Source organism: Macrobrachium nipponense, chromosome 27 (assembly GCF_015104395.2).
Source record: "Macrobrachium nipponense isolate FS-2020 chromosome 27, ASM1510439v2, whole genome shotgun sequence".
Taxonomy (NCBI): domain Eukaryota; kingdom Metazoa; phylum Arthropoda; class Malacostraca; order Decapoda; family Palaemonidae; genus Macrobrachium; species Macrobrachium nipponense.
The window spans coordinates 27,560,757-27,570,756 of NC_087216.1; the positions used below are offsets into that span (position 1 = coordinate 27,560,757).

The 10,000-nt window shown below is 34.9% G+C and overlaps 1 protein-coding gene across 1 annotated transcript in view; it reads left to right on the top strand.

Annotated features, from left to right (window-relative positions):
• The first annotated feature begins 2,971 nt into the window (after positions 1-2,971).
• Positions 2,972-10,000, top strand: part of LOC135200976 (calexcitin-1-like) — a 230,620-nt gene continuing 223,591 nt past the window's right edge. The window contains exon 1 of the mRNA XM_064229759.1: positions 2,972-3,138. The gene's annotated coding sequence lies outside the window, so the exon portion shown is untranslated. The remainder of the gene's footprint in view (positions 3,139-10,000) is intronic.

A 10,000-nucleotide genomic window follows, 5' to 3' on the forward strand; every position in this document is an offset into this window, starting at 1 on the left:
ACTTGCCTCTAGTCTTGATCCACTTTTGAAAGTAGGGGTAATATATGCTAATTTGTGCTCATCATAAATCTTGCCTGTATCTACACTTTGTCTTAATAATATTGCAAGTGGCTTTGCGATAGAATGAACTACTTTCTTTAACAAAATAGCAGGGACACCATCAGGCCCTGCTGCAGCTCCATTTTAATTTCAGTAATGCCTGCACAATATCAGCTTCATTAATATCTATGTCTGCTAAATATTCACTATTTTTCTCATCCTTAACTTCTATGTTATTATCTTCATTATCAATTCTAGAGGTGAATTCTCTCTTATATCGTTCTGCCAATATGTTGCATATATCCCTTTTTTCATTCGTTAATCTCCCTTTAATTCTTAGAGGGCCTATTTCTATTCTTCTTTTATTCATCTTTTTTGCATACGAGTACAATAGTTTGGGGTTTTGCTTGATATTTACTAAGGTTTTTTCTTCCAAGTCCCGTTTTTCATTTTCTTTTGATTGTATAATCTTTTGTTCTTCATTTTCTATCTTACTTTTTAGTTCGATCACTTTCCATGCATTTTTTTCTTTTGCAAGACCTTTTTTCCACTTTCTGATTTTCTGGAACAAGATCCTTCTGTCTCTTGATATGCATGACTGATGTTTACTTTACTTCTTCGGTATATTATTTTTCCACATATTTTCTCTAATATATAATATCTCCGTATATACCTTTATATCATCACTTACACGAAAATGTTATCCCAATCTTTGTTTAATTCTTCCCATTTTATTTCTGACCATTTTGTTTTTATATTTTTACTGTATTCCTTTCCCCACGTTTTTCATTTCTTGACTTATCTCTGTTTTCACTTGCTTTGGAATGGACTGTTAATTCTATGACATTATTGTCTGAAATACTCGCATTATAAACTATTATTTCTTTAACATAATTTCACCTCGTTCACAAATACTGGTCTAAAGTATTTTCCTTTCTTTGTTGGCAGGTGATTTATTTGTTGAATGTTGTATTCTAGTAGCATATCTAATAGCTTTGAGAGAGAGAGAGAGAGAGAGAGAGAGAGAGAGAGAGAGAGAGAGAGAGAGAGAGAGAGAAATACTGGGACACCTCAAGGTGATTGCAATCATTGCACCATCGGGTTTTAGATAAAGGTAAACACGTTATTTAAAAGACGAAAGCAATCCTATACACAACCACGGAGAAATATAGCTACAGCCAACAAGGATTAACATAGCGATCTAGATCTATGCGTCTATTCCATTAAGTTCTCATCTGACGAACTTGGCAGTGGCTCTCCTGTGGCACTCCAAGAGGGGGGAAACAGTCCCTGATCTAGTTTGGGAATTTCCCCCAAAGTTAATTCCTTTGGAGGAAGACACCTATATAGCAACTAATGCAGATTCAGGCGCGTAGTGGCGTTAATGTCAGAAAACGTTGAACCTTTCAATTCTGTATGACAACCATCTATAAATTTGCTGCAAGGTGTCAGATCTTCATAGGGTCAGTAATGTTAAATTGTGAAGATACACGATTATGAAAAATCTGCGAAAATGGAAGATTTTAAGTAGACGAAATACTGTTATTTACGAAAAGCTTTCTGAAGTCGATGCTTGGGAGTTGGGAGGACAAGACCTGGTGGATTGAAATTGGATTTAGTCTTGAAATTACATCGCATTCGGAATGCCAAGTTGCTATTTTTGAAGTCCCGTGATCTTGAACTAAGTATATCTCGGGTAAATGTTTTAGAATATAATAGAAGATTTTACTGCAAACTGTTTAGATTACTTAGAAGTGTTAGAAAATAATTGTAAATTTTATTTTATCTAGTCATAATACGGTTTTAGTCTACCCAGTTCATTACGAACACAAAAAACTGCAGAATTAAACTTATCATAATCTCACAGCTACACTTCCACATCAAAACACATTCCCACTCTTACACGATCCCTCCAGACATTCCAGCATTCCTACATTCCTCGCATGTAGATTTCGTCAAATCCTTCGCATTGTTTCTCGATTCCTATCACTGAGGGACCTGGCACCAGAGACAACCAGGTCCAAAGAAAGACGTTAAGCCCCTTGGAACGCTTGCCAAGTTTAGCTGATGAGGGCTCTTGTTACTGAAGACCAGTAAGACCTGCCGAATGGCTCTTGCTATTGAAGACCAGTAGGACCTGCCGAAAAATGGGAGTAGTAGCCAGGGAGGAGTATTATCCAGGGTATCCGTAGCTGCCTGTTGGTTATTTAGCTGCTGAGATTAAAAGCTGGAACCTCTGGAAAATGAACAACACCTTGCTGGAAACTTACTGGAATATTTTATACAAATTTTAAGTTTGACAGGCATATATGTCATTCTTAGTTGTTACGAGAGAGAGAGATAGAGAGAGAGAGAGAGAGAGAGAGAGAGAGAGAGAGAGAGAGAGAGAGAGAGCAGTTGGTGAAAGAGAGAGAGCATGCTAATAGTATGTGTGGAGAGAGAGAGAGAGAGAGAGAGAGAGAGAGAGAGAGAGAGAAGAGAGATCAGATTAAAATCTCGCACTTTTAAGAAAATGGATGTCTCTCATCAAAGGTGAAGATCATCTCTTGATTAGGCTTACCAAAATCCTCTTCCACATCCGGTCCCCCCATCCCCCACCCACAAAAAAAGCAGGTAAGGTGATTTCGCTTCACCACTAGCCCCCTTCCCAAAAATCAGATTGAGCTAAATAATAATAATAATAATAATAATAATAATAATAATAATAATAATAATAATATTAATAATAATAATAAGCAGCACATAACACTTCATTCGATGCCTACATCCTTGGCAACTTATGAATATCGACAGCGCACACTTTAAAAGTGAGTGCCGGGCTGCTGCGCGCCTGCGCGCCTGATTGTGGTCTCCACCCCACCTCCCAACCCGACCCCTGTACACGTGTTGTAGGATGCTGGAGGTGGAAACGGCGGGAGGAGGAAGGGAGGGAGGGAGGTGGTGGAGGAATTGGTGGAGGATAGGTGAGACCCGATCGCCTCCTGTCCCAGAGACCCAGTCATTCGACTGCTAGCCGTCAGAGCGATCACATCACCTCACCGTAACTATAGTTTCGTCTGCTGCCCTGCGTCGGGAGATTTATTTTTCCAGCCGATCGCTGTAAGTACCATTCTTTTATATATTTTTTTTTGCCCTTCTCGGTTCGCTCCGTACTCTCCACTCTTATCGTTTATTTAGTAAATAAATAAATAAACAAGTTTTCATATTTCACAATAGCTGATTCGGTTCCGGAACAAGTTTTTAGAAGAGATATCTTCGCAGAAACTTTGGACGGTACAGAGAGCGTTTCGACGGATGTTCGTCAAAATCACATTCGTCGAATCATCATTTTGGTTTAGCGACTGCAGCTCGTTTCAGCGATTTCTTGTAGTCGTTTTTCATTGACGCTGAAGCTAAGAATGTTAGTCCGTTTGGAATAACGAAATTCGTAAAACGCAAAGATTATTTCATTGGTGTCTACCTTTCATAACGTAAAATACATCCCATTTCCTCAGAACAGTTTGTTTAAAAGCGATTTTTCTTCTCTCTCTCTCTCTCTCTCTCTCTCTCTCTCTCTCTCTCTCTCTCTCTCTCTCTCTCTCTCTCTCTCTCTCTCTCTCTTGATTTCCTTCTTTCTTTTTTAATATAATGGCATATGGAAAATGGCAATCAAAACTCAATGTTTTTCATAAAACGTAAGACATATTTTGAATAATTGAACAGATTTTGAAAAATGTGAAAATTTTGAAAAATTAAACAGATTTTGAATTATTAAACAGATTTTGAAAAATTTACAATTTTGAAAATTTTGAAATTTTGAATAATTAAACAGATTTTGAAAATTTTTGACAGATTTTGAATAATTAAACAGATTTTGAAAAATTTACAGATTTTGAAGATTTTGACAATTTTGGAAAATTAAACAAATTATGAAAAATGAAAAATTAAATAAATTTTGTAAAAATTAAAGATAGAAAAATTAAACAGATTTCGAAAAATTAAGATTTTGAAAAAAACAACAGATTTTGACCAATTTTAACCACTTTTAAAACTTAAACAGGTTCCTAAAAATGATTTAAGTGAAGTTTTTTGCTTTGAAAATACCTAATAATTCCGTACAATATTACTCCCTATTTCATTAATTAGCCATATTCAACATCCAATATTAAAAGTTTAACATTTCATGGCACACTTCCATTAACTAGAAAGTAAGCAAATAATAGTGAATTATTTAACTTCACAACTTGGTAGCGAACTATTTAACTTTACATGTGAACTATTTAACTTTACAACATGGAATTGAACTATTTAACTTTACAACATAATGGTGAAAAATTCAACTTTATAACATAATAGTGAACTATTCAAGTTTACAACATGATAGTGAACTATTCAATTTTTCAACAATGTAGTGAATATTTAGTTTTACAACATGATAGTGAACTATCTAACTTCACAACATGGTAGTGAGCTATTTAATTTTACTATATGATAGTGAACTGTTTAACCTTACAACATTGTAGTGAACTATCTAACTTCACAACATGATAATGAACTATTCAATTTTACAACATGATAGTGACCTATTCAACTTTAGAGAAGGGTGGCTTACAGGTGAATGCAAATAAAACAGGGTTTTTAGTGAGCAGTAGGGAAGATGGATTCAGAATAGTAATACAACAAAGAGTGGAAAAGTTTAAATACTTAGGATCCACTTTGAGCCAAGAGGAAGGATGTGAGGCTGAAGTTGACGGTAGGATAAAAGTTGCGCGGGGGAAGCGGAGAGAGGTAGCTGGAGTAGCATGTGATAAGGAAAACGTCAATCAAGCTAAAAGTCATGATCTACAACACAGTGATCAGACTATTGTTAATGTATGGATGGAAACATGGCCTCTAAGAAGAAAAGTGGAAGTAAAGCTTGAGAGAACAGAAATGAGAATGCTATGGTGGATTATGGGAATATCGCTGCTTGAGAGATTGGAAAATGACGAAATAAGAAGAAGGGCAGGGTTAGTAAAGATTACAGAGGTGATAAGAGAGGCACTTTTGAGATGGTATGGACATGTGTTGAGGATGGATGATGGAGAGGGAGTGAGAGGGCTTGGGAGGAACCTGGTAGAGGAAGAAGACCGAGAGGGAGACGGAGAATGAGATGGCGAGATAAATTGAAGGAAGATATTATGGAGAGAAGAGATTTGGAGGAGGATGATGCCTTTGATGGAAGGCAGTGGAGGAGGAGAAGGCTGCATCAGGCAACCGACCCCTTAATGTAGGGATAACGGTGGGAAAGAAGTGCACTATTTGACATTACGACAGAGTTAAAATGGTATTTGAGCGTGCTAATTTGAATAGCGTGTCCTGGTTCCTTGATACTTATATGTAAAAATTAACATATACCTTCTTACTTATATTTTTCCAGTGTGTAACACAAATAGTCTATAGTAAATGGTCTCTACGTTTTGATTCACTGTCGTCCAACTCGGGTGTAGCTATTCTTAGCACTATCTCTGACTTTGTGGCCAAAGTATACCTCAAATATTACTTCGGATATCAAATTTTCATATGCATGGGAATGCAGATATGCTCTCCATATCTATGTAACCTAATATCCAGCCTTTAATCACATACTGTATTTCCTTGTAATGCCTGTATTTACTCGTCAGTGTCCAGGGCTGTAGAATCAATAGAAATATAGTTCTCTTTTCATATACTGAGTTTTATGCCATATTAAATTACCAGAATGTTTTTGGGTTACAGTAAGGAAATACACTATTGATGTAAGTCCTTAATAAGATACTGTATTTCCTTGTAATTCCTGTAATTACTCATCCATGTCCGGGACTGTAGACTCAATTGAAAAATCAGTTTTTCTATAGTGATTATTTTCCTCACTAAATAAACCATGTGCTTTTAAGTTACAGCAAGACGAGTATTGACACAAGTCCGCAGACATTAAACTAAATATTTTCATTCAGCAGACATTGAACTAATTATGTTTTTTATTCAGCTGACATTAAACTATTATCTTTTTTATTCATTAGACATTTAACTATTTTTTTTTATTCAGTAGAGATTGAAATAATAATTTTTTTATTCAGCAGATATTAAACTATTATTTTGTTTATTTGGCAGACATTGAACTAATTATTTCTTATTCAGCTGATATTAAACTATTATTTTTTTTATTCAGCGGACACTTAACTATTTCTTTTATTCAGCAGACATTGAAATAATTATATTTTTATTCAGCAGACATTGAAATAATCATTTTTTCATTCAGCAGACATTAAACTAAAAAAAATTTTATTCAGAAGACATTGAAATAATTATTTTCTTATTCAGCAGATATTGAAATAATTATTTTTCTATTCAGCAGACATTGAAATAATTAATTTTTTATTCAGCATACATTGAACTAATTATTTTCTTATTCAGCAGACATTGAAATAATTATTTATTTTTATTCAGCAGACATTAAACTAATTTATTCTTTATCAGTAGACATTAAACTAATTATTTTTCATGCAGCGGACATTAAGTTATTTATTTTTATTCAGCAGACATTAAACTATTTATTTTTTGTTCAGAAGACATTAAACCAATTATGCATTTTTATTCGGCAGACATTAAACTAATTATTCTTTTTCAGCCAACATTAAACTAATTAACTCTGTGGCTTGTTGAGTTCAGGAGAAGTTTTCCCCTTACATATTAATTTCGGTGGACGCCGGAACGAGGAACGATAATAATAAGTTGCATTTTGTTTATCTTAATGATGAATCACGATTCATCTAAACGAATCGTGATTCACCATCCTAGCGTAGGTTTGGGTGGAATGATTGTGAAAACACCATCTGTTTCGAGTGTTAAAAGATGTGATTCTTGAGGCTTCTCATCTTGGTCTGTGGGATTATGTATTATATGTATGTATATATATATATATATCTATATATATATATATTATATATATATCTATATCATATATATATAATATATATAATATATATATATATAGTAGACCTAGTAAGGGGGCTCAAGCCATACAAATATCACAAGGCGGAGAGTTGAAGGCATGTCTCAGCGTGTAATAAAATTTGATTCGCCGACGTTTCACATCGTTTCGATGCATCTTCAAGGCTAGGGAATTGATAGGAATGCACGCACATGTAAGACTTGTCACTAATAATTCTAAATATTGTACCGTGTTCTACGAGTGACAAGTCTTATATGTGCGCATTCTTATCAATTCCCCAGCCTTGAAGATGCATCGAAGTGATGTGAAACGTCGGCCAATAAATCTTATTATACGCTGAGACATGCCTTCACCTCTCTGCCTTGTATATACTCGTGCATATATATATATATATATATATATATATATATATATATATATATATATATATCTATATATATATATATATATATATGCACGAGTATATCACAAGGCGGAGAGGTGAAGGCTGTCTCAGCATATATAAGATTTATTGCCGACGTTTTGCATCGCTCGATGCATCTTCAGGGCTAGGGAATTAATAAGAATGCACACATATCAGACTTGAGCGCCTCAGTGACGTGGTTGGTATGGTGTTTGCGTCCCACCTCGGTGGTCGCGGGTTCGATTCTCGGCCATTCCATTGAGGAGTGAGAGATGTGTGTTTCTGGTGATAGAAGTTTCACTCTCGACGTGGTTCGGAAGTCACGTAAAGTCGTTGGTCCCGTTGCTGCAACGTAAAAACACCATGCAAACAAAAACACAAAAAAACATATGAGACTTGTCACTATATATATATTATTATATATATATATATTATATATATATATTAGGTATTTATATATATACATATATATATGTGTGTGTGTGTGTGTGTGTGTGTTGTGGTGTGCTCTCATTATGTTTTGTAGATATTGTATTGTTTGGCAAAGTTAGAGATTTTCTTTGTAGAATAAAGCTTCTTTCATCTTAACATAAATCAGTAAAAGTAGTTTTCAATGGTTTATATATATATATATATATATATATATATATATATATATATATATATATATATATATATATATATTCCTATGAGTCGTGAGTGGGCTACTGGTAGCACACTCACCACAATACCCGAGTTCGAATCCCTGACGAGTACGAAGAAACGAGAGGACATATTTCCCTAAAACCATATAGGGCACAAATCCCCCCCCCAAAACAAAAATTTGTAGAGTCCCTAATAATCAATTAATCATATACCTGGGAGACAGTAGGATCCCATAGTATGTACCTATCTCTATTCAATAGATATGAATCAACCAATCAATCATTACAACTCCTTTCCCCTTTACAACCTGCCACTGATATACCACGATCAATGAACTGCCTCCACTGACACCTGACGTATTCGTCAGTGGCCGCCATCTTGCCCATCCCATTCCTGTATCTTAACATATCCCTTCCCCTATCCCCCCGTGACCTTACACCCATCAGGGGTTTCCTATGACCTCCTGCTAACCTCATTCATACGCTCAGTCACTCGGTCACTGATGTTACGTTGTTAAAACAATACGGACGTGTTCTCAGAAAGGAGTGGTCGAAGTTTGGGATATAACTTTTCCTGTTCTGGTTTGTTCCGTAACTGGGATTCATTAATTTTTATTCAATTGATAAATGATAAGTGTTTTTATGGCCTCGGGAATAACTAAACTGGTATATATTTATGAAGGAAACGTATTGCCGCAAGTGATATTTTTGCTGGGTTAAGAAATGTAGCATTTTGAGTGAATTAATCTTGAATGGGATAGTGTAGATAAAACTTGACTAATAATTGTTTGTTTGTTTGTTTGTATGGAGTTTTTACGTTGCATGGAACCAGTGGTTATTCAGCAACGGGATCAACGCCTTTACGTGACTACCGAACCACGACGAGAGTGAACTTCTATCACCAGAAATACGAATCTCTAACTACTCAATGGAATGCCCACTTATCTTATAATGAACCTACATACACATACACACACACTATATATATATATATATATATATATATATATATATATATATATATATATATATATATATATATATATATATATGTGTGTGTGTGTGTGTGTGTGTGTGTGTGTGTGTGTGTGTGTGAGCCGTCATATATCTTTGAATGTATTTTTCGAGTGATTTTTCACACCAGTATTCCCATTCATCTTCCTATACTTACGTAAACCTGTCATATTTTCAAATATGTTGGTGCAAATTAATATCAATCTCATAAAATATCTTAATCTCACTGAGCGTACAAAAAATAATTTGTAAAATAAATAAAAAAATAAAACTATTATATGTACAAAAAAATATCTTCAAAATAAACAAAAAACTAAGACTATTTAAAAACATTATCTTAATCTCTGACCGACGCCAAAACTCAGTCAAATTTATAAGAAATAAAAATAAACAATATTATGAAAGTCATCGCTCACAAAAAAAGAAAGAGAAATAAATATTAATAATAATAATAAGAAAAAACAATGATACGAGAAACATCGCCCTCATATAAAAAAAAGAAAAAAAAAAACAAGAGAAACTTATGTCTGCTTTTTCATAAACCGTTTCCAGGCAAGCGACTCCGTGTATGATATTACTCCAGGTCCTGGAACGACACATTTCGTCTTCTTCTTCTTTCCAGGGATTTCGGTAGATAACGCCTTCCGAACTTTCTCCAGTTGTGGGTTGGAAGGGAGGAAGGAAGTGATGTTTCTTACTTTGGAGAGGAGAGGAGAGGGGAGGTGGAAGCGAGAAATAGTGATGTTTCTGTACTTAGGGAGGGGAGGAAAAAATAGTGATGTTTCTTACTTGGGGGAGGGGAGGAGAAAAGAAATACTAATATTTCTTACATGGGGAGGGGAGGTGAAAGTGAGAAATAGTGATGTTTCTCACTTGGGGAGGGGAGGAAAAAAAAGAAACAGTGATGTTTCTTACTTTGGGGATGGGAGGAAAAAAGAGAAATAGTGA